The 22,229-nt window shown below is 42.8% G+C and overlaps 1 protein-coding gene across 2 annotated transcripts in view; it reads right to left on the reverse strand.

Moving 5' to 3' along the window:
• Nucleotides 1-17,656, reverse strand: part of PLA2G4A (phospholipase A2 group IVA) — a 119,360-nt gene extending 101,704 nt beyond the window's left edge. The window contains exon 1 of one of the 2 annotated variants that reach the window (XM_006110860.5): nt 17,550-17,637. The gene's annotated coding sequence lies outside the window, so the exon portion shown is untranslated. Of the gene's footprint in view, nt 1-17,549 lie in introns of both variants that reach the window. The other variant, XM_006110859.5, reaches the window with a different exon arrangement.
• Between the last annotated feature and the right edge of the window lie 4,573 nt (nt 17,657-22,229).

Genomic DNA, 22,229 nt, shown 5'->3' on the forward strand with positions numbered 1-22,229 from the left:
TCCTCGTGGAATTAGGTTTACCGCCGTCGAAAGAAAAGCCGCGTTCTTTCGATTTAATTTCGAAAGAACGTGGCTGCAGTCTAGACGCAGGTGAAGTTTTTTCAAAAAAAGGCTACTTTTTTTGAAAAAACCCCTGAGTCTGGACACAGCCCAAGAGAGAGATCTTGGAGTCACTGTGGATAGTTCTCTGAAAATATCCACCCAATGTGCAGCAGCAATGAAAAAAGCAAACAATTTTAGGAATCATTTAAAAAGGAATAGAGAAAGAAAGAGACAGCCTCTATATAAATCCATGATACTCTTAAATACTATGAACAGATGTGGTCACCTCATCTGGAACAATTTCTTGTTGGCATTGAAAAAGTTCACGAAAGACAACTAAAATGATTAGAGGTTTGGAACGGCTGCCATATGAGGAAAGATTAATAAAGCTAGGACTTTTCATCTTAGAAAAGAAATTAAGAGGAGATATGATAGAGGTCTATAAAATCATGACTGGTGTGGAGAAAATATACAAGGAAAAGTCATTTACTTGTCCTCATAACACAAGAGCTAGTGGTCACCAAATAAGTAGCAGGTTTAAAACAAAGGGAAGCATTTCTTCATGCAATGCTCAGTCAACCTGTGGAACTCCTTGACAGAGGAAGTTTGTGAAGACCTGGACTTTAAAAGAGTTCAAAAAAAAGCTACTTAAATACATGGAGGATAGATCCATCAATGGCTTTTCACCAGGATGGATAGGAATGGTGTTCTTTGCCTCTGTTTGTCAGAAGCTGGAACTGAGTGATGGGAAGGGATCACTTGCTGATTACCTATTCGATTCATTCCCTCTGGGAGACCTGGCATTGGCCACTGTTGGCAGATAGGATAATGAGCTAGATGGACCTTTGGTCTGACCCAGCATGGCCATTCTTATGTAATTATAGCACAACATTCATGTTAATGGAGACTATACAGTAAGAATTTGCCCCAGTGTCTTTGGCCAGATATTCTACCTGAGTACTGTATGCTGTGCACTGCTGATGCCCTCTTCCCTGCATTGTAGAGAGTTTGCATATCACCACTAAAGCTAATGTTCTGCTATGGCTATTGCAGTGTAGGGGTGCATCTACAAAACACAAATTGCATATCTTCTCTCAAATCTTTCGAAATAACGCATTATTTTGAAATTTGGTGCAGCTACACAGTGCCAAATTTCAAAATAATGTGCTATTTCGAGCTATCCCTTATCCCTCGTGCAACTAGGTTTACTAGTATGGTGAAATAAAATATTTCAAAATAACAGGTGGCTTGTGTAGACGCAGGGTAGCTATTTCGAATACCTTGGTATTCTGAAATAGCCGTGAAGTGTAGACATACCCTAGGAGACTGAAATCTGCAGACAACTCATTTAAAAAACCTTAGAAGTAATTTCTAGTGCATTTTATAGGAAGGTCTTTTGGCTGGAGCACTGGACTTGTACTCAGGACATCCAGTTTCAGTTCCTGGTTCTGGCACAGACTTCCTGTGAGATGACAACTAAGTCACTTCAGTGCTCTGAACCTCAGTTCCCCCATCTGTAAAATGAAGTAATATTTACTGCCTCTCACCCTCTCTTGTGTTCTGAGGTTCTGAGCTCTTTGGGGCTTTCTTACTGTATGACTGAATAATGCACTTCATCCTGAAATGCACTACCGTAAATAATAAAGAGCAAGTGCTACTCAAATGCTAAGGATTAATAGTAGTGGATTTGGTACAATCAAAGTTTGGTGTGTCATACTCAAGGCTTGCACTAAATAGAACTATTTAAACCAAACCTACTCAAATGTTTCAGTTAAAACACTTTTGTGATATTTTATAACATTGACCTAATTCATGCAAAAGGTTAAAAGAATAAAAACGCACATTATATCCAAACATCCAAAATCTATTTTTATATATATCGTAGAGGAAATAGATTTACATGTTTCAGATACGGATTTGGTATTGGTTATTGCTGTCAAAACTACTATAACAGACCAGTGGCTTTAAGGGCCTTCATGGCGCAGTGCCCATAGAATCATAGAGCTGGAAGAGACCTCAGGAAATCATCAAGTCCAGCCCCCTGACCAAGGCAGGACCAATTCCAACTAAATCAACCTAGCCAGGACTGTGTCAAGCTGAGACTTAAAAACCTCTAGGGATGGAGATTCCACTGCCTCCTTTAGTAATCCATTCCAGTGCTTCACCACCGTCCTAGTGAAATAGTTTTTCCTAATATCTAACCTAGACCTCCCCCACTGTAACTTGAGACCATTGCTCTTTGCTCTGTCATCCGTCACTACTGTGAACAGCCTTTCTCCATCCTCTTTGGAACCTCCCTTCAGGAAGTTGAAGGCTGCTATCAAATCCCCCCTAATCTTCCCTTGTGCAGACTAAACAAAACCAAATCCCTCAGACTCTCCTCATAGGTCATGCGCTCCAGCTCCCTAATCATATTGGTTGCCCTCCACTGGACCCTCTCCAATGCCTCCACATCCTTTCTATAGTGGGGGGGGGGGGGGCAGAACTGGACACAATACTCCAGATGTGGCCTCACCAGAGCCAAATAAAGGGGAATAATTACTTCTCTAGCTCTGCTGGCAATGCTCCTCCTAATGCAACCTAATATGCCATCAGCCTTCTTGGCTGCAAGGGCACCCTGTTGACTCATATCCAGCTTCTCATCCACTGTAATCCCCAGGTCCTTTTCTGCAGAACTGCTACTTAGCCAGTCGGTCCCCAACTTGCAACAATGCTTGGGATTCTTCCGTCCCAAGTGCCGGGCTCTGCCCCAGCGGTGGATATAGGGCAGAGCGAGATGGGCGGCTGCCTCAGCCCCATGCTTCAAGAGGCCCCGCGCATGCACCATGTCAAGGGGGGGGGGGGCACCGCGAAATTGTGCTGCCTTGGGCCCCACAAAACCCTGCTCTGCCCAGTCTGAGACATGTCTCAGTTTTCAGAGGGTCTTTGTTTGCAGCACCCTGGCATGGGAAATGGTGCATTTAATGCTTAGGAAAGATTTCTCATTCACAGAAGCATTCAGTTTATGCCCAGACATTTCTCTACTCTGCACCATCAGTGTGATAATAGTTATGCAAACGCATATGTATTAGCATTGTCAAAATGGATGTTAAGTCTATAAGAATGTGGATAGTGTTTGCAAGTTAGGAAATTCTTATAAATCGCTGCATGCATGAATTTCACTTATAAAATCTGTATACTACGTCATTCAAGTGTTTGCTTTGTGACTAGAAAAGAGTTTGCTCTAACACTCAAAACCCCTGGCCTGACCCAGCTCCAGACTGCACTCCAGAAGTGGCCAAAAGGTCTAGCTCCTAGGTTGGAGAACCAAGAGGTTCTGCCCACTGCTTTCGCCCACAGACACTGTGCCTACAGCTCATATTAGCCACGGTCCTGAGCTAATGGGAGAGCCAGTGCTTGGGGCAGGAGCAGTGGATGGAGTCCTGTCCCCTTCACCTAGGAACTAGACCTTCTGATTTGATACTTGGTTGGTTAAATCTAATTATAGAAGAAAAGTCTGGCACCCGTGTTTGTGAACCACTTGCAGACAGACTGACAACAGGACATGGACATCTGTCCTGTGAGATTGAATGTCCTGATTTTGCACTACACCCCAGAAGGGCACAAAGATCCATTTGCATGAAACTCAATCTATCTCATTTCACACTAGGTATGTAAGTGTAGTCGATTAAAACTTATAGGTTAATGCTATAGTCTACACGCGTTCCCCCACCCCCTTGCCAATAAAATTTTTTAGCAGGCTGGCCTGCAACAGGTCTGGGACCTATCCCCGTTGAAGCTCTGAATTCAAAGCGTATTACGAGCCAGGCAGGCTCAGTTCTAGTTCGTGCTGGGTCTGGGAATTCAGACCCCTGCCCCCCACGCCAAACAAGGTCTGCTGCCTGCCTGTGCTGCTGACTATTAGAGGCAGCAGCAGAAGGCAACAAGCAGCCAGTTCACAAGGGGCGCTGGGTTTTAGATGGGCCCCCCTCACGGACCAGCTCCCACCTGGCACCCTGTGCTGCTGCCCCCCGATTTGGAGGTAGCAGTGCAGAGTGGCAGGGGCTCCTCGGGAATGAAGCATAATTGATAAGATTTCATGAGGTTACTTGATTATTCAATTAACCGATATTTAACATCCCTATTTCACACTAGCCAGACGATCAGCTGAGAAGCAAAGGAGAACTTTCAATCCAACATATGAACCTTTACAAAACAGCTTTTGGGGCTATTTATTGTTCTGGAAGCCCAGGGTCATGTCAGTATAGTACAGAAACTATTAACTGACATTCTGTATCTATTCCATTTAAATTAGTAAAAGAGCCTCTGCTGCCCTTGGCAGAGAGAAAGCCAAATCTGAAGGCTCCTGTCTCCCCAAAAACCTTCTTGTCCTCAGGGAGATACAGCACTGTTCTCCTGTCTGCCTTCAGGGCTTGTGTGGATGTGTTATACTCATTGCTGAGATAGTAGCATGCAAAAGCTTTCCAGAAGCAACTAGGATTTCTGATCCTCTAGGCCTCTCACAACCTCTTTTACTGCAGGGAATAATTCCAGCGGCTGAAACTGCTGCTGTTTCTCAAAGCTTAACCAGGCAGCAGTATTTAAATTCATGTTCTCTGTTACGCCCTTAGAATTCTGAACAACAGTGTGAAAATTCTGAACTGCGGCAAAGGCAATAGTGCAGTCCTTCTTCAGAGTTAAGAAAACAACGCTGTTTTTGCTCACACTTCCATTGTCTTTGAAAGATTATCTTCACATCCAAAAACATTAGTAAGAGCCAGATCCCCAGCGGTGTATATTGGCACAGCTCCACTGATCGACACTCATTTACACTGTCTGGCCCTCTAGCTAGTCTTCCCCACCCCCTCCCCCCCCATTAAAATTTGAATCGTACAGAAGTTGAGTAAAAATCATTACTGGTGAAGACATTCTGAGTGAGAGGATTTTTCAGGCCAGAAACTTTGTACAGACTGGTTTCAGAGCTGTAGCCGTGTTAGTCTGTTTCAGCAAAAACACCAGAGTCCAATGGCACTTTAAAGATGAACAAATATAATACCCTATAAAGCTGTTTGTCTTTAAAGTACCATCAGACTCCTTGCTGTTTTCCTATAGACTAAGGAAGAGATCCAAACTACACCACAGGTAACAACAAAAGAAACGAATATCTTAAAAGCAGTCCTAACTGACCTTGAGGAATGCAATACAACCAGTCCTACTCAATCACCAGTCACACAACTGATGACTCAGAGCCTCAATTAGGGTCAGTAAAAAACCCTTTATCTCATACACACTCCTTGAGACAGCATTTCACAATTAGGGAGTTTATTGGGATTGTCATGCTGTCTTCTGACAGCCTACAGTGGTCACTGTCAGAGACAGGACAGCAAATTAGACCATTCTCTTACATAATTTCCTGTGTTCTCAATCAAACTGTCCCTTAAGACATCAATTGCGTGGCTAGGTGCCAATTCAAACTAGCTTTTCGTATATTAAACATTTGTTAGTTTTGTTAACCAGCCTTAAAAGAGAAATGGGAAATGAAATTACATATTCATTAGAACTGAAAGGCAGACAGTTTTTCATTGGCTTTCATATAGTATCATCCTTTGTTATAAGTAGGCCCGTGTGAAAGTTCCACTTTTCAGTAGAGGAGGGATCAAGATGCAGAATTCAGGCAGGGTTTAGGCCTGTTTCTAATTTTCACTTTACATTCACCTGTTAAAATTACTTTTACTGCCACCAAGGCCCTTTTTTTCCCCTGCCCATATCACATTTCATAGAACACTAGAACTGGAAGGGACCATGAGAGGTCATCGAGTCCAGTCCCCTGCCCTCATGGCAGGACCCAATACCATCTAGACCCATCCCTGAAATTTCTTTTAAAAATAAATCTGCATTTTTTTCCCCCACATGGCTCAAACCTGTAAGAAGACCTGAGTGAAGCCTCAGGTATTCTCTGAGAAAAAAAACCAAACCAACTAACAAAGCCAGCCATATATCCAACTGTGATAATACTTAGTGAATTTGACGTTGGGGGAGAGAATACTCCCAATGCACTAACATTACAGTGGATGTTTTGCAGAATGTCATTGAGTTCTGGAAGGAGATTTATCTAAGAAGCAGGGAACTGAAGTTGTGTCTCTTGGCTTTTATACACGGTCCAATCACTAATTCACTACATGACACTAAGCCAGTGGTTCTCAACTCGTTTCAGTCCACGGACCACCAGGCTAATTAAAAAAATTTTCATGGACCACCTCCTCTTTGAGACATGATAAAAAAAAAAAAAAGCAACTGCTCAGCACGACGGTGGCAACTACACTGATGCTCAGAGCCTCAGCCGGAAGTTACTGGCAACACAATGAGGTTGTGTCCTAGATGATGCTACGAATGACACGCCACGTGCTTGTGAACACGGCATAAAACAGCCTAATGGTGGTGCCTGCTCACGCCGTGTGACTTTTGACAATCTTCCTGTGGACCACTGAAAAAGTCAACATGGATCACCAGTTGAGAACCACAGCACTAAGCAAACTACTTAACTTTTCTGTGTCTAAATTTACCACTGTACATTATTTTCATTTGACACTAAGTTTATAGGAATTGCAGGAAGCTTGATTAAAGTTTATAATGCACTTTGGTATCCTTGGACCAGAGAAACCTATATGCAGAGTATTATAGGTTGAGCCTCTCTAGCACCTCTCCTTTGGGACCTGACTGGTGCCAAACCAGAGAATTTGTGGGACCACAGGAGGCCACTATTATCTAGCAGCATTACCAACACTTCCCGTGCTTACTGGGACGTTAGGAGACATTTAGAGGTAAATTAGAGCTAAACAACAGTACAGAACACTCAGAGGCAGGACTGATGGCCATGAACAAACTATATGGGACTACGGGAAACTTGGCCACACCCATGATAAGTTTGGCTAACTAAAAATCATGCCAGACCACGGGTGTTACTGGAGCACAGACTAGAGAGATTCAACGTGTGTTAGAATTTGTGAGAACGGCAATTCACTAGCTTGTTTATCCATTGTATATATAAAGGACTGCAGGTTGGACCTCCCTGGTATGGCACCCTCAGGACCTGATTGGTCCCAGATGAAGGATTTTTCCAGACCAAGAGAGGTCATTTCAGACTCCCTGCTGCCGAGGCCCCCTCTTCCAGTCCCCCCTCCCCACTGGGCTTTCTGGCTCCGCCTGCCTGCCCCTGAGCTATACACCAGCTCCTGGCATCTCCAAACAACCTCACTGAGCCACACGCCAGCTCCTGGCACCCTCCCCCAGACCACTGCAGCCCAGCTGAGTGGTGCACCTGCTCCCACAGCCCAGTTGAGCTGTGCATCAAACGGCTTCCTTCCCTACCTCCCTTGCAGGCCAGCTGAGTCACACTCCAGCACCCAGTCCCCCTCCCCCAGCCCAACTGAGTTGCGTGCCAGCTCTCAGGCCCCCACCTCTCTTCAGCGCACCAGGACTCTCTGATCCTGGAACATCCATGGTCATGCTGGACCACAGATGTTGCCAGACCAGAAAATCCCAAATTTTAGAGGTACAACCTGTACTTGTATGAGTTACTGTTACTCAAGTGAATGAAGGATGCACAATTGGATCGTTGATATATAGTCACACAAATAGTTCCATGTGCATTTAAAGAATCTTTGAAATACAGAGCCATATAACTGAACAGCTGGGTCCTTTCCCATTTTTGCTACTACAAATTATCCCCGTGGGAATCTGTATGACATTTTTCACTAATGCCATCATTGACTCATGGTTGCAGTGCTTCAACTTTGAGAATAAAAGACGATTGTCCGGTTGATTGTTAAAAACAACAAACAATTCTAGTCCATGTTTATGTCTACAATTACTCTAGAGAAGTGTCAGCAACTTGGTGTCAAAACAGTATGAAAAGATAAGTACTAGCAGCTAATCAGAACTGACAAACAGCTGTAAATGCAAAAAAGTATTTTCAACATACTTGGAAGGAGAAGAGAGGAGGAGAAGAGAAGAGTGGATATTTGAATTACCCAGCAATATAAGAACGGTATCTACTGAACATCATAAAATCCAAAAGCAACCTGCAAACTGGATTCATGTTTTATACCCATAGTATATATGAAATACACAGGCAGTATAGTTGTAACTGTGTTGATCCTAACATATCTGAGGCTCAACATGAGTGAGATAGAAGAATTCTATGTGGCTCAAAAGCTGGTTCTTAGCACCCACAGAAACTGATTAAATAAAAGATATCACCTTACGCTATAGAACTCTAATACTGCATATGCGCCAAAAGTCATAAATGCTTCAGAACTAAGGCTATGACTGCTCTACCTCTTTTGTCCGTATATTTTAGGTCACTCAGGGATGTGAAAGAACGCCCTTCTGAGAGACCCATTTTACACTCACAAAAACACCAGTGCGCACAGCACTATGTCAGCTCTGTTTGTTGTGGATGGTTTAGTTATGCTGACAGAAGATCTCTCCCACTGGTGTGGCGCAGCAACGCGGGAGGTCTTTCCGTGGGGTAGCGGCCTCAGTACAGTCATGCTGCTGTAAGGTCTCCAGTGTATACATGGCCTAACTCATATATACACAACCCCATTTCAGAGATGCTGCCAGACAACATGCAGGGCTAAACCCCAGGCAGAACAAGATAGTTACACTGAAAAAGTTTTAGATAAGAAGCCTTCCTTTCCAACAAAATATTCTCAGTTCTGCTAGGACCACAGAGAAGACAATTGCTAAGCAACAGCAACTGATTTTGCATAGGGATCTAAACAGTTGCAAATCAGGTTCGTTTCATTGATACCCAATGTAAATCAACCATACAATGCTCTTATGCTTCTGTGCTACAACTGTCCACGAATCAGATCCCAAGCTCACTGAAATCAATTACTTCAATGATTCTCTGACTTCAATCTGCTTTGTACCTGGCCACATGTACACATGGGGAAGGAGCAGATTTTTATTTTTGCAAGTTATAATTAATAAAAAAACTAGGTTTAGTGTGTGGTAAACTGTTCCAAATAGTTAATCTCACTTCTGAAGCATATCATTTCGGCATGTTCATAGATCAGACCTAGCACAGCTTATGCAAAAGCTGGGTCTTCAGTATGCTAACAACTCAGGCAGATGGCAAATGGGGAATACTGATTGGTTGGAAATTAGATATACAACTAGTTTGTGCTAAAACATGCCTTTGTTTTTACTCTGCCCTCCCCACTTACCCTGCCTCGTGCCATTTCTTATCTACCTCTTATCTCAGGTCTTTCAGAGCACAGGGTTTTTGGGGTAGGAATTGCCGTATACTATATGGCTGCGTCTAGACTGGCACGATTTTGCACAAAAGCGGCCGCTTTTGCGCAAAATCTTGCTGCCTGTCTACACTGGCCGTCAGTATTTGCACAAGAACACAGACTTTGTAATTTACAAAATCAGTGGTTCTTGCGCAAATACTCCGACGCTCCCGCTCAGGGATAAGCCCTCTTGTGCAAATATTCTTGCACAAGAGGGCCAGTGTAGACATACACGTTAATTTCTTGCGCAAGAAAGCCCGATGGCTAAAATGGCCATCGGAGCTTTCTTGTGTAAGAGAGCATCGACACTGGCGCAGATGCTTTTGCACAAAAGCAAATCTTTTGCTCAAAGGCACATGCCAGTATAGATGCTCTCTTGCGCAAATACTTTTAACGGAAAAACTTTTCTGTTAAAAGTATTTGCGCAAAATCATGCCAGTCTAGACGCAGCCTATGACTGCGTTTTGGCTGAGGCCTGCAGGCACTATAACAATAAAAGTAACATGTGGTAGAAGAAATGCATGTTTCATTGATTTATGCTGAGACCACCCTTGGGGGAGAATGTGAGAAAAATGCTAGAGGTGGATCAGGTCTGGCAGCTGGACCGAATATTAGGTAACTATGGAAAAAGATGAATTTGACAGTAGGTGCAGTCTTCTTTTGTCCTCTTCTCTCTCTCCCTCAATGTAATATATTTAGATTTCCTGTGAGTTAATATTAGGTCAGAGATGACAAAAGAAGTTAATTGTAGGCTAGACTTTGCAAATATACTATGTAGCAAGATTTATGCTAACAAGCAACAGATGTATGCCTTAGAGTCATAGCACAGCACACTAGAACTGGAAGGGACCTCAAGAGATCGAGTCCAGTCCTCTGCCCTCATGGCAGGACTCAGTACCATCTAGATCAGTGGTCTCCAGCCTTTTTAAGCATGAGGTCACTTTTTGAATTTAAGTGCAATCCAAGATCTACCTCAAACCCAAATACCTTTGCCCTGCCTCCTTTGTGCCCCTTCTCTGAGGCCCCACTCCTGCTCACTCCATCCTCCCTCACTTTCACCAGGCACGGGCAGCGGGTATCTTTTAGATACCTGAAAACCCTATCCTGTCCCCTCTCAGTCTTCTCCTTTCCAAATTAAATAAGCCAATTCTTTCAGCCTTCCTTCACAGGTCATATTCTCTAGACCTTTAATCATTCTTGTTGCTCTTCCCTGGATCTTCTCCAATTTCTCCACATCTTCCTGGAAATGTGGTGCCCAGAACTGGACACAATACTCCAACTGAGGCCTAATCAGTGTAGAGTAGAACAGAAGAATGACTTCTCATGTCTTGCTCACGACACTCCCATTCATGCATCCCAGAACAACTGGGGATGCTGAACTTTGTGCTCTTGAGAATTGTAAGGGAAGCATTTTAGAAAATAGACAAGTCACAAAATAATGCTGCAGAAATATATCAAGCAAAGAGAATAATGTCTTGAAGTAGTTTGCCTTCTCATAGTATCATAGAGCTGGAAAAGACCTCAGGAGGTCATCAAGTCCAGCCCCCTGCCCAAGGCAGGACCAATCCCAACTAAATCAACCCAGCCAGGGTTCTGTCAAACCAAGACTTAAAAACCTCTAGGGATGGAAGATTCCACCACCTCCTTTAGTAATCCATTCCAGTGCTTCATCACCCTCCTAGTGAAATAGTTTTTCCTAATATCCAACCTAGACCTGTAAAAAAGTCATTCTCCTTGCCATTATCAGCACGAGCCTCTGCTGGAGAAGAGAATGTACCTCAATGGGCACATTTTCACCGGGCACATTTTCAACAAGACCTCTGCTCAGTAGCCTATGTTATATTAACTGCACTCGCAGTCCACTTCCTGGTGAAAACACCATAAAGGTCCAAAGTTACCACCATGAGCGCCAATATTGTTGGCAGTTTCAGCAGAAAGACAGAATCCTGTATAGATTAGGAATAGGGTTTGGAGTCTGCCCCACCATCGCCTACACAGCAGTAGTTGCTTCAAGTAAGGGTGCCTCACGAGGCACCATGGAAGAAACCAATGGACCTTTATCACCTCGTTTCAATAAACAGAGGAATTCAAACTCATCTTTTCAGCCGGATATATCACATGCCCACATTTTTTTTGTTATACTAATTATTTTGACTTTCACAGTGAATAGAACAGTTACCTATATTTGATATACCAAATGGCCCTTGCAGAATAAAACAGAAGCCACATAACTGTATACAGAGTAGGTAATTTAGTTATCAGCTGTAACACCTATAAACAGCAAAGGGAATAGAACTTAAGGGGAACAGAACCTGACTCCTGCTAAGTTTGTTTCCACCCTTCCACACTGATTTAAAGCTTGAGGGTATGTTGGAAAAAGGGGAAGGGCCAAGGCACTGCACACTAGTAAACCCTGGCTGTTGGAACACCACCCTAGACTGCAATTACTGCCTCATGTAACTTAGGTTGCTCAATGGTAACTCAAAAGTTGCTCAAATTTCTGCAGGGAAGCTGAATCAGCTCCCAAGATCTGAGATCCACACAAATTCACCTATTTAAGATACCAAAATTCAGGTTTAGATTGTACAGGGGAAAGTGTATATCTGTAAAATACGAATGACATTTACTCCGTTTTATTCAAAAAGCACCACAACCACACCCAAAAAATCATGTTGGGGCTAAGATCAAGCATGCAACATTCCAGCCCAAAGAAAAAGAATTAGCTAAGTTCATAGAAGATAAGACAACGACAGACCTTAGCCAAGATGACCTGGGTGCAACCTCATGCACTGGACATTAGGGATGCTAACACACTAGTGTAGCTGGAGGATCAGTGGTGGGACACCACAGCCAGGCACCGGGCCTAGGTTAAAATGGTTAACCGTTTTAACATCCTACTGGATGTCCCTGAAGGAAAAACTGGAGAAGCATCTGGCATTGGCCAATGCCAGAGACAGGATACTGAGCAAGGCGGACCTTTGGTCCACCAAAGTATGGTCATTCTTATTAATCATTTCAATGCTTTGTAACTTATAAATGGCTATTCTGGAGCCTAAACATTCCATTAGTTCCATGTAAGCTTCAGTAAGTCACGCTGAAGCCTTAGTAGCAGTTACACCTCTTACAAAGCCAGATAATTCCTCCCATGGGGAAAAGAAATGTGGGAGAATACGGCTTGTTCACAGAATTCACAGTTGTCAACCATATGCATTGACTGATACATCTTCCCCATTCTCCCAGTGGGAAACAGATCTGTAGAATCTCAAAACCGCACCTGGAACCCCCAAATTCAGAGGGGGGATTACATGGAGCTAGAGATCCTGATCCCACATCACAGCTCTCCCTCTTTTCCTGTTCTGACCGCATGGTTTCTTTATAAGACGCGTGGCAAGAGTTGCCCCCCAGCCCAGCCCTGGGAACAGAGAAATGCTCGCAAAAACTGTACTTCAGAAATCACTGCACACTTTGCCCACCATAAAAAATAATGTTTTCAATATGAATATCAGATAAGCTCTGTAGTATCAGTGCAACAGTTTGATCAGCTCCTGGCACAGGATAAAATGAATACTTCCCTCCTCTACGTCAATATGGTCTTTAGTCACTGCCACAAAACTCATCCTATTCCATAGAGTACGGGGAGCAGAGAATGCTGCTACTGTTTCACACCCTCTTCGTTCCGTAGGCTGTGCATCACACACATGGCCGGAGACTGGCCGAGCTCAGAAAATCACATAATATCTTTGAGGTACACGGCAAATGGAAGCTCTCGCGGAGGTCTCTGAAGAAATGAGGGTTTTGTCAAAACCATTCCTTTCCTGCATCAAGCTGTTTTAAGTCACACACCAGTGGTGGGCCCACTCCTCACTAAGGCTGTCTCTAGACTGCAGGGTTTTTTTCGGAAAAGTAGCCTTTTTTCGTAAAAACTTCACCTGCATCTAGACTACAGCGGCATTCTTTCGAAATTAAATCAAAAGAACGTGGCTTTTCTTTCGACAGCGGTACTCCTCATTTCATGAGGAATAACACCTTTTTTCAAAAGTGCTCTTTCGAAAAAAGGTGCCATGTAATGCAAACTGTGCTTTTTCGAAAGACAGCATCCAGTGGTTGCAGTCTAGACACTCTTTTTCGAAAGAGGCTTTTTTGAAAGTATCTTTCGGAAAAGCCTCTTTCGAAAGAGGCTTGCAGTCTAGACGTAGCCCAAATTGCTAATTACTAAGCCAGGTTTTGAAATTTGTTTTCCAGACTAGTATGAAAAGAATAAGGCTGCATCACTGAGCAATGGGAAATACACAATAGTTAGAACAGAACACATAGATAGAATTCATCCTGTCCTACAAAGGCAGGAGTTTATCAACAGTCTGTTGAAATCAATAGGAGTCTTTCCATTGACTTCAATCAGCTTTCCACTAGTCTCCTAATCACTCAAAGAGGGGATGTTAGAGCAAAAGCACTGGAATTCAATGCAGAGAGTCACATAAGGCCATGTCTAATTTTAAAGACATGAGTAGCCCTCTTGGCTTCATGAGCTTCAAGTTAACATGCTTATGTGTCTCTCTGAATCGTGCACTACAAATAAATCAATTCATGGAGAATAAATTGGTGGGACCCCAAAACTGCAATTATTTTAGTGCTTAAATCATGTGTGGACTCCTAAGCACCTAAATCTTTGCAATTCACCTGTCTTTCCGAGAAACACTGGAATATGAATCTTCCTGCCTCTCCAAGATGGAAGTTTGTTTTGGCTGCCTTTAGACTGTTCCCACACACCTCTTTCTGCTTGTCATTCTCCTCTTCCCATGTAGGTGTGTATCTGAAAGGCTGCCACACAGCCTAAACATTGTGGCATCAATTCAGATTTCCTCAGGCCAAAGCATTTAGACTAACCCCAAAATTATATTCAGCTGGCAACTTAGCATCCTGTTGTGACAGATCTTCCACACTCCAGCACTACTGGGGCTGTAGTTCAAGGGAGGAGAACATATGCCCCAGAAAGATTCCAAAAAAATGTGCTCATTGGCTTCTGGGGACCACACATAGGTGTTCCCCAGGAGGTTCAGGGTCAGTAGACTAGCCCAATGCCATCTCATACCCAGCTTCCAATGTATGCACCTGTCACAGGCAGAAAGCAGTGAGTCTTTCTTCAGAGCTTACCTACACAGGGCAATTGACCAGCACAGCTGCAGAAGAATTCCACTATTGCTACTCCATAATAAATCCCCACATGGGCCAAATATTCTGAATTAAACTAACTATTCAGAGCTTTAGGCTCACTTACTCCAATTTGGAAGAAGACGAATTAATCCAGAATAAAATTGCTTGTATTTCAGAACATACCACCTGAAGGTGATGGTGGGGGAGGGAGAGGGGGTTATTCCAGAATAGCCAATAAGGCAGTAGAGCACCACAGATGCTCAAGAAGAGAAAAACCACGTTAACTTTCAGATTCCAGGTTGAGTCTACGGTGTTGACTGTTGGAAAAGACACTGTCCGTTTCCAAATTCTGCACATTTGATCGGGAATCATTGACACAAAAACATGTGCTGGCAATGACTTTCAGCAAGCAGGTACAGTATTAGGAACTTGGCAAAACAGCACTGTTTAAAGTATTCCTGACTTTAATTAAAACCTTCCATCCCACCTCACAAAACCAAGCAGAGGACCTAGGCCAAAAGGGACCCCTGTGAAGCTGTTCAATTGGGGCGTAGCTTGTAAGGGCCAACAGCCTGCATACGTCCTTCTCCCTTCACCTACCTCCAGTAGCTGTTTTACCATTGAAAAGGTTGAAGCAGGGAGGTTTTTAAAAGAAAAATAGCAGTTACACCCGTTATTCTGTCTGAAATCTCTCTAAATCCAACATGGGGAGAATAAAGACTGAGCCTAAAACTGAGGGGAAAGAAAACTCACACACAAGCTCTTAGTGAGCCCAGTTTATCCTCCATGGAGATCCTCATCAGTACAGTGAGGTTGATTCCTTACACCAATCATTGACACTGGAGAACATCCCTCTATGTTCCTGGCAGACTAAACCCCAATGTCCTCAAAATATCCTAGTTAAAAAATACCTTGCCATTGTAGAAGTGGCAGCACTGTCTGAACGAGCCTAGTCCTCACTGAGGACTAAATCCATAGTAAGTTTCAGATCACAGCCTTTTTATGCACTAGCCTCATCTCTGGTTAAAATTATTAATAAATAGAAAGTGCACAGAAAGAGGCCTCACATTCTGAGTTCAAGCAGCTGAAGGGATTTCACTCAAAATGTTTCAGAGAAATAACACAACTGCTAATAGTGTTAACCATGCACTCCTAATAAGTAAAATATGGGAGCATATAGGAGCATCTGAAAAGAGTGAAGCAAAATGGATATGGTTTTGCGAACTCTGCTGTAATGTGCGCTAACTGATGACCATTATAAGTCAATAGCAACAGTAACATTAGCAGAATTTTATCTGCATTTATGTGCATACACACACACACAAATATACATATTTACCTACCCATGTGCGCACATAGAAAACATTTCCCTCAGAGGAAATTTGTAGAACTATTGCTTAACCCATTTGGCACATTACTTCTCTATATATTTCAAAATGAGTTGCTTCATTAATAATTGTTTAGCTATTATTAGGCAGGAGGGAATAATTTACAGCAAAGCAGAAAACAGAAATGGTGGAGTCTCTGTTCTTGGAGAGAGAAGAGCCAGTTGTCTTAGACCTACAGGGCAAACCTTGACAGACAAGTCTATGGTCCCATGGGTTGGGTAGCCAGGAGAGTTTATTTATTTTAAAGCTCTGTTTTGATTTGCTGTGAGGGCTGTTGTGGATGCATATCATTTTCATTCAAATATATTTTATAAATGCTCGCTCTCTCAAGAACTATCACCACCAGAGAATGTAAAAATTTGTCCATTCAGATAAAACTAATTTAGATTAAAACAGGGTGTGAATTTAAAGTTGATTAACCATTCCAGAACAATGCCAGTGTGGACACACACTTATTCTGGAATAAAAAGTGATTTCTTTCCGAATGTATTACAAATTAAGTTATTTCAGAATAAGGCATTTTTATTCCAGAATAAAATAATCCACACAGGGTTTGATCAAGAATAGCTATTTTGAAATAACTGCCCCCAAATTCAAATAGAACAGTAAATATTCTTCCAGAAGTATTAGCCTTTTCCTTTTAATTGTTAAAACTCTATTTTACTTAAGTAAAAATGTCTCTTTTTCAGGATATTTTAAAGTATTGTATTCATAGGAGATCAATAAGTCAGTTACAGAGGCCAAGAATATACATTTTTGTAGGTCACCAGTTGTTTTATCAAAAGAAGAAGCAACAATAAATCAAGTTTGGTATACAGCATGTCAAGGTCACAGATAAACTGCAGAATAGAAAGCATGGCAAAAAAAAAAATTTTTAAGAAAAGAGGGGGGGATAAAGGTGTGGATAGGGTTTTCCTAAATATCTGCAATTAGGAACAATTCTAACTACTCCAAAATCATTTTATATGTTTTGATTTTTCTGTCACCTCCCCCAGGGTCACAAAGCAGTTACTCTAGTCCAAGCACAAAGTTTAGCCACTACTGTGATTTGTTTTCCAGCATTTCTTTGTGATAGACATGTCAACTCAAAGACTTAATTAATATGAAAATCTATTATAAAGAACTATTATTGCTTCCTCCATCAATATACATTTAAGTTTTCACCCTAGCTCAAAATCACTGGGATAACTTTCACTGTTCAGGTTTCCTTCTCTGCTAGGTGCTATAGCTCTTGGAGCTGGTACCTGGCAACAAGTGGCAGGGAGAAAGAAAATAAGGCCATCCTGCTATAAACTTCAGAAAATAAAATTTCCCTGAGAAGGTGATTAATCCCAGCCTGAAGGAAGGATTTGGAATCGCGGGACCAGCAGCCCCTGGGTTACATAATCACGTGGAAATATTAAACTATTCCGATGTTCAAAAAGTTTTCCTTCATAATCAGGATCTGCCACACTCTCCTCTGGACTCTGCTGTAATATGGCAAAACAAGTTCCTTCTTCGTAATAAAAATCCCTTATCATGCTTCCTCGTTTCAAGCGGTAACACTTTAAAACTATATAAAACTGACCCATCGCATCTGTTCACTCCCCCCTCTGGCTAAGCTTTCTGCTCCCTTGCTACCCTGACAAAATAAGCAGCCCTTTAAAACAAAACACAAGAAAGACCAAAAATTAGTTGTATTGCTTACAGATTCAGTGTTACATTAGATCCTTCTGGCCACGTAAAATCCCACTTGCTTTCTAGGCAGGCTCCTTTTTTCATTGCTTGGATAGTAGTTTTCATTCGTAATAAAAGGGTGGAGCTCAAATGTCAGCTGATCCGCTACAGCCGTGTTTCTTTTAAGGTGGTACAAAGTGGTACAGCCGTATTTCTTTTAAGGTAAGTAGGCAGAGTTTTTTGGACTAATATTGATGCGCATTGTTTGATACTTTGCACGGAGAAAAATTGCAAGGATGAGATCACAGAGACATATTTCAGCACCGAGGACAAATGTTTGTGACCAACAGTGTTACATTAGACTGATCACATTTTACAATTACCCGGTGTTAACTTCTGTATATACATATTCAAACAGCGGGGGCGAGGGGGAACCCTTTGGGGATTGATGGGCATGATCCGAGGCAAAGAAGAAAAGCAAGATGAAGTTTCTAAGGTAGTCTTAAGGAAATGCGGTCAAATACAGAACGAATGCCTCAAACTCTGGTGATATTGCCTCATTTTTTATGGAGAGGATATTTTCAAACGATAATTGGCAGATACTCATTCACTAACTCTCAATAGAGATAGGAGTTAAATCATTCTATAAGCCTTACGGAAAACAAGCGTTTCCCTGGAAATGCTTTTTGTAAAACCTTTGACAAAACAATTTCTCTGCAGGCTTGTTGAAAGTTTCTTTTTGTTTATTTTTGGGTTCGTTGTTCTTTTTTAATCCGACCTATAGACTACTAGTGATACAGTTCTCTATCAAATTTTAATATGACTTTTCCATAAGAGGATGTAACAATGTTAGGGTGAAAGTTTAGTATCTGCTAAGATAGGACAGGCATAAAATAAATTAGAATTGCAAAACGCGGAGGCTTGTTTACACAGAACCTTGCATTAAAATACCTGATTTGTTTTCATTCAGACCATTTGTTACTTTATTGCAAGCCTGTGTGATAACACATTTCAAAATAAGTGTTCTATTTTTATTAATTTTTGTATCAGCCCAAATCATGAACTAGGACCACTATGCTAGCTACTGTACAAACAGAACAAAAATGGTCCTTGCCCCAAAGAATGAAATTACTGTTCAATTTGCAAGAAAATCCAAGTGATGTGCGCCTATGAGCTATGTCTCTTCAGCTTCTATTGGAAATCTCTCAGAATTCAAACAGCCACTTTAATAAGGGTTTCACCACTTGCCAGTGTTCATGTGGGGACATACATTTTCTGTCCCACCGCCTAACCACGGCCTTTGGCCTTGGATCACTCCCTCAGGAGATTTCTCAGACTTTGAGAACTGCATCCAAAAAGACCTGGCTACCAGCAACACCAGTGAACAAGCCAGATATTGACCCTTCTCACATTAAATGAAGTGGCACCTCAGTGATGTCTTTTATTCATGCACCAAAGTGAAGAGAGAGCAATAGAAATGGTGTGGGCAGGGCCATTCCTAGAAGTTTTGGTGCCCTATACAGCCCTCTGCTGGAGGGGGGTGCTCATGGCTGCAGAGGCAGGAGCTGTGCGGGGAGGGTGCAGAAGCAGGGCAGGGAGGCAGTGGGGATCAGGCCTGCTGCTAGACTCACCAACAGTAGCAAGAAGCAGAGTGACTCGGCCCCAGCCCACTAGTCCCCTAAGCCACATTGCTTGGGGGTGGAAAAAGATGAAGGGGTGGAAAGAGGCGGGGCAGAGGCAGAACAGTGACAAGGAGGTAGAAGAATGGGGGAAGTGGGGCGGAGCAGGGGTAAACCAAGGGCTGTCCAGGGACCCACACTTCCCTAGGGATAGCCCTGCTGGGTGCAGCTCATAGGAGGTGATGGGCCACTGGAGCTTGTGCCACCCCATATGCAGCTGCCTAGAGCACCACAGAATTTGGGGCAATATAGTAGCAATAAAGGTGTCTTATGTGGTTTTGCAAATTGGTAGGGACAACTCTGGGTGTGAAGATTTAATCATATGATCAGGAAAGTCTCTGGGGTTTTTGAGATACTATGCTAGGGCATTTATTACTTTCAAAAAGCAGCATTTGCTGTTTTAAGCTCAAGTTTCCAAGCAAACACAAAGCTTCTGTGCCGGTTTACATATGAAAATTATCACTGGTTTACTGTCTGTTACCCATTGTCAGCTGCTTGTATGCCATACAATGGAGTCTTATTAAGTACACCACTGCACCCGCCACCCAACCCTCATGTAATTCCACGGGCTCCCAGCTTGGTTCAAAATTCAGTTCACAGTTATGTCTTTAAACAGGTGTTAAAAATGGTTTTATTTTTGCAGTGTCACGACCATCAGAACCTTTTACTGGCTGGAGCCGTCCCAGGTGGTATGGTGGCACCTGAATAGGCCGAAAGCTGAGTGCACCATTCCAACCCTCAGAGTTTTCAGAAGGACTAAGTACCCATAACTGGGGCAGGTTCTCAAGAGCTTGGTTCTCATAAAGGCCCCAAAACAAAGAGCCTGACTTTCCAGACAGCTCAGCCTGTTGTATGCAGGGCTCAGTCGCCAGTCTGGCCAAGAGTTTGATAATGGGAGCTGCTGGATGTGGATTAAAGTCTGGCACTTATTTAGCTGCTAAATGAGAACCAAACTCCTTTGAAAATTTGGTCCCAAAGGGATGAGGATAACAAAAGGAGGATCAGTGAATAAAAAAATACATGACCCCACTAAGCACTGCAAACTAAAGAGAACATTCTCATAAGCCAAAAATAAATGCATGCACCCACCTTCTCCATCTGAGGTGCACAGAGACTTACAAAATTAGCAACATTATTAAATAACATGCAACGGATTCATCACCAGTCCTCTGTGTTTAGGAACACTGGGTTTCAGTGCCATCTCCCTGACACAACCGAGTTTTCCCATCTTGTATATCCCCAGATGCCTGTGATATGATAGGAGTCCAGGGAAACTCAGACTGCTATCTTTGAATTAGCTTTGGGTATTTCTACACTGAGGAGTTATTCCAAAATAACTCCCCATATTTCGAAATAGCAAGGCGAACGTCTACACTACTAGGCCTGTTATTTCAAAATAATGGGCTTGTTATTTCAAAGTAATAACTCCTGCTTGTGAAGAGGAATAAGCTTATTTCAAAATAGTTATTTCAGGAGATATTATTTCAAAATAACTTATTTCGAAATAACTGGGTGGTGTAGATGTAGCCTTTATGTCCAACCTGGAGAGTAAAAGCCTGCAGGGTGGACTGATTGCCAGTGAAGGGTGTGACTTCGCTTTAAAAGAACACCTCTTGGGCCTTCACTCAGCAAGCCATCACTGAGCTGGATGGCTCTAGCTTTCCATTTGTAAGGAATATTATGAGGAAAATTGCAGCCGAACATCTCCAGCATGAAGTATTATGGTTTAGGTCCCTTTGCCTCTTTCTACATGATTTTTAGCTGCAGATGTTGGTTTGGCTGGTGAGCTCCTTCAATAACTCTGGGCAGAAGATGTTTCTGGGCAGATGGTGTTTGTTGGGTTTGCTCTTGAGTGGCTTTACATTTTCCGCCTGAGCTGTGCCGAAAAGCTTGTCTTCATGTCCAGTGCTACAGCTGCTGTAGCACTTTAATGAACATGCTGTTATATGGACAGGAGAGCTTAGCTCCTTGAGAGACAATTGCTTTGTCATCAGGAAAGCTCTCCCTTCAGCACAGCACTATCTACATGGTCAGTATAAATTAGGGATGTAAAGGACTAGTCAACAGGATAGTCAACTAGTCGTTCACAGCCCTCCCTCCACTCCCCCGCCCCCGCCTTGCTGCCTCTATTAGATACAGGCAGCAAGGGGGGGGGGGAACCCGGGCTCCACTCTGTGCTGCCCCTTTGAAATGCCACGACGGCGTTTCTAAGGGGCAGCACTGTACCCCAGGCTCAGTGCGGTGCTGCCTCTTTGAAATGCCACTATGTCGTTTCAAAGCAGCAACGCTGCACAGAGTCCAGGATCAGCTGGGAACTCCCCAGCTGACTGTGGGCTCCATGTGGCACTGCCACTTTGAAATGCTGCGCAGCGCCTGGAATCAGCTGAGCGGTGCTGCCCCTTTGAAAAGCAGTGGCGATGTTTAAAAGGGGCAGTGCTGTCCTATCGACTAATCGAATAGTAGATGCAAAAATGTATCGACTACTCGATTAGTCAATTGCACGATACTTAACATCGTTAGTATAAATATGTCATTCGGGTGTGTGGATTTTTTGTCCCCCCTGAGCAATGTTGTTATACTGATATAGGCCTATGGTATAGACCAAGCCTAAGATTAGTATGGCAGGGCTAAGAGCAAAGCAGAGACATAAACTGTGATCTCAGCAGTCTCAGGCTTACACACGAAACATCCTGTCCAGAGTGTCCGATTTACTCAAACACAATTAGCAGTTTCTTAGCTAGATTTCTTTCATGCAGATTTGCCATCCCCAAGCGAATTTACAAATCAATAAACAAGGGTATGTCTACACTACAAAGTTAATTCGAACTAACAGCCGTTAGTTCGAATTAACTTTAATAGAGGCTATATATACAAACCGCTAGTTCAAATTTAAATCGAACTAGCAGAGCGCTTAATTTGAACTAGGTAAACCTCATTCTCAAGGAGTAACGCCTAGTTCGAATTAAGAAGTTTGAATTAAGGGCTATGTAGCCACTTAATTTGAACTAGTTGGAGGCTAGCCCTTCCCAGGT

The sequence above is a fragment of the Pelodiscus sinensis genome, chromosome 9 (assembly GCF_052426305.1).
Source record: "Pelodiscus sinensis isolate ZL-2025 chromosome 9, ASM5242630v1, whole genome shotgun sequence".
NCBI classification, from domain to species: domain Eukaryota; kingdom Metazoa; phylum Chordata; order Testudines; family Trionychidae; genus Pelodiscus; species Pelodiscus sinensis.